The sequence below is a fragment of the Clupea harengus genome, chromosome 23, assembly GCF_900700415.2.
Source record: "Clupea harengus chromosome 23, Ch_v2.0.2, whole genome shotgun sequence".
NCBI classification, from domain to species: domain Eukaryota; kingdom Metazoa; phylum Chordata; class Actinopteri; order Clupeiformes; family Clupeidae; genus Clupea; species Clupea harengus.
In genome coordinates this window covers 6,095,604-6,098,855 of record NC_045174.1, presented here as the reverse complement: position 1 = coordinate 6,098,855, position 3,252 = coordinate 6,095,604, and positions in this window count along the sequence as shown.

Below are 3,252 nucleotides of genomic sequence, written 5' to 3'. Positions count from 1 at the left end.
ACACAATTAAATCTCACATAAATCTCTCCAAGATGTCATCATTCTGTAGTCGTGTCTCACGCATGGGAGCCAGGCCAAAGGACTTCTTGTCTACAGAAGAGCACATGTTAGCTTGTGGCCCATTCTGTATAAGCGAGTGAGAGAGGCTGGTTTCATCTTCCCCCTGAACAAAGACACTCAGAGTGTGTTTTGTCTAAGTGGCGTTCACTGTGACAGACAGATAGGATAGACGACAGGAAAAGAGACGAGGAAGAAAATGTGAGAAGGTTTTCCAAGCAGTGAAAGGCTTGCTTTCTTTGTGCACAGCTGAAAACAGACACATAAGGTTGACCCTCCAAAAACCTCATCATTCCCCATTAAGCACACGATTTAATGCAACACTTCAAAGTGAATGTCAAGGGATTTCAGGGAGGATATTCCTGCTCCCCGTTTGCTGATGTATGTGGTCCTCACTGGTAAAGAGGAACATGTAGTGCTTTTGGTGACTGTAGACCAGAGGTTCCCAAGTTTGTCATGGCAGGCCCCCATTTAACCATGAAAAAACAGACTGCAAAGACTGAGACTGTCTCGTGTTACCTGCAATTTAACTTCATAACATAAAAAAGGATGCTTACTGTTGCATAGCTTTTCTTCAACTTTGTTTCTACATTTGAACCGTTAAACATTTACAAATTTCATATAATCAAATCAAGTTGAGCATTTTCACTGGGTGAGCAATCCATACAGTAGGCATGTAGGCTAGCTAATGGTAGGGCCTGACCATATTATATAGCTACAAATTCATCTCCAAATGATCACCTACTATGCTGTAAGAGCACTGCCATGCAAAATTTGAAATGTAGTTGGTTGTTTAGGTTTCTCGTTCCGTTCTCAACATGCACACCCCTTGGGGGCTCAGCCAACAATTTGGAAACCACTGCGGTAGACTGACAGTAGAACGTTAGTGCGTATCATACATCATCTGGACCTTAGCAGACCTCTGACTGGAAATTCATGGCTGACTATTACAATTTCCTTCCATTATACATGTAAGTGTTTTCACCTTCAAGAGACTTGAAGGTCGTGTTTAAAAGCAGCTGCCTGTCTCCCTATCTGGGTTGGGTTAGCTGAAGCAGCCCAGGGGAGAGTTACCTGCCCATATGACTGTCATAATTGAGGAGATCCACTTACACAAGGCTCTCTGGGAATTTGTGCTAGAGTATCGGGAGCCATTAGGCTATTTGTTCTACCTCAGTGAGATTAGAGAGAGACACAAGGAGAAATGAAGGGGAGCTACAAATGAAAATGGCTTGTCAGCATTTTTAAACAATTTTTCAGTGCTCCCACTCTTTTCTGGAGATAATTTTCTAGAACGTTTCTAGAACATTCAGTGATGCTCTAGCTGGTATGACAGACAGTGATCGTGCAGAACATGTTCCTCTGTGAAAGTCTGATTTAAAAGATGTGCAGTCTGTAACTCTAACTTATCTGTGAAATCATTTTTTGCAACAGAAATTATGACTAATTGATCATAGAATAACACATTATTAAAACATGATTATTAATCCATAATCTGAATCCCTTTTTTAAATTATATTAACCATTGCTGCCTGAACACAAATAACGACCAACGGCCTACTGACAAATCTAGACTGAAATTTACATACCTAAATGTCCGATTCAAAGTTAGAGTTGAGTGTGTTAGGATTATTAACTTCTTATCACACCATACGTAAACCCCTTAACTAGTAATATTAAGTGGAGTCTTTTACAAGGCTAATCACACCTACTCTGAGCTACCAAGCATTTTATGACATGAAAAAGTACCTTTTGCCAGTATTTAGCCAGTGTTTGACTGACATACAGTTGGGCTCCCATTCATTGTTTTGACCCGGCTTCCCATTCATTATTATCCAGTTCTCTCAACAATGGCTGACACACATTTGAAACAACTGCTCCTAGCCAGAGTTTAATCACAAACATGAAATATAGGTAGCAGATAGCAAGCATGTCAACTTCAGCCACTGAACCAAAACACGCTAACCAATTTAACCAGTTCAACCATTCAAAACAAGTCAGGAAGAAACATTAATCTATAAACCTAATACAAACTACCAGTTACCAGCCAGCAGTGACTACTATTTACATTTAAAGGTTAACATAACTTACATAATCCAGTTTCGGCCATGTCATCCAACCTGACTTGGGGATGTGTTCACAGCTTGTGATGTAAAAGAATGCTTGCTCTGCCATCAGACATGTCTATAATGCATTTGTCTAGCCCAAGAGGTTTTCCTAAATACTCAATACTCCACAGACGTTTAAAAGACTTCTTTAAAAAAAAATTTTTTTTTTTTTTAAATAAATAAAATAATCGAACTGATATAAATTCACAACCATACCAATATGTGACCAGAGTCCAAAACTAATTGTAGGACCCTGGCATAACTTTCAGCAGCTTTTTTTTTTACCATAAAACTTTCTCTTAATTTCACTTCTGCTACCAACTTCAAGTAACAGTGCTGACATCACAGATTATTCTCTTATTTGGTGATGTACTGCATTATAATATTTTTTTTGAGATTTTGGATACCTTGACGTGATCATTTTAAATTTAATTTTCAAGTTAATATTGCAGGATATTTGGTCTTTCTTCACATGAGTTTTGTGAAGCACAACTGTAGGTCACCCTATGAACCAAAGCATGAGAAAGTTCAGGTAGGAATAAAAGAAATTGCACTAACAATCATATAGTTTTTTTTTTTTTTTGTTGCTCTCTTTTGATATGGGAAGGAGACATCAGTACTGAACAAACACACGTGTATACAGAACATTTGCAAATATAAATGACTTTCAGTCAGACCAAGATGTCCAATTCCAAGGTGTTGGAATGCAAAACAATGCAAATGGTTTAGACATTCTGAACAGTTATCTTCACCCCTGGCTCAACAGGCCAGCTGGGGTTAAAAACATGGTCAACAATAGCGTCCACACTGGGGGTTGTACTGATCATGCACAAAATCCCACTGAACAATGTAGTCCTACTTCCCTAGAGTAGGGTACAGTATGATACATTCCCTTTGCTTTCTGTGTTGGTGTCCATGTTTGTTTCCTTTTCATGAGTCTTCTTATCTTCTTATCTTATCTTAGCAGGGCTGTACTGTGTGTGATGTAGGCTGTCTGCTTGTCTCATGTACTCATGCTATAGCCATGAACTGTAGCAGGAGGCCTAAAATGAAACTGCACTGTGTCTGGTTGGCTTGGAAACAGTGA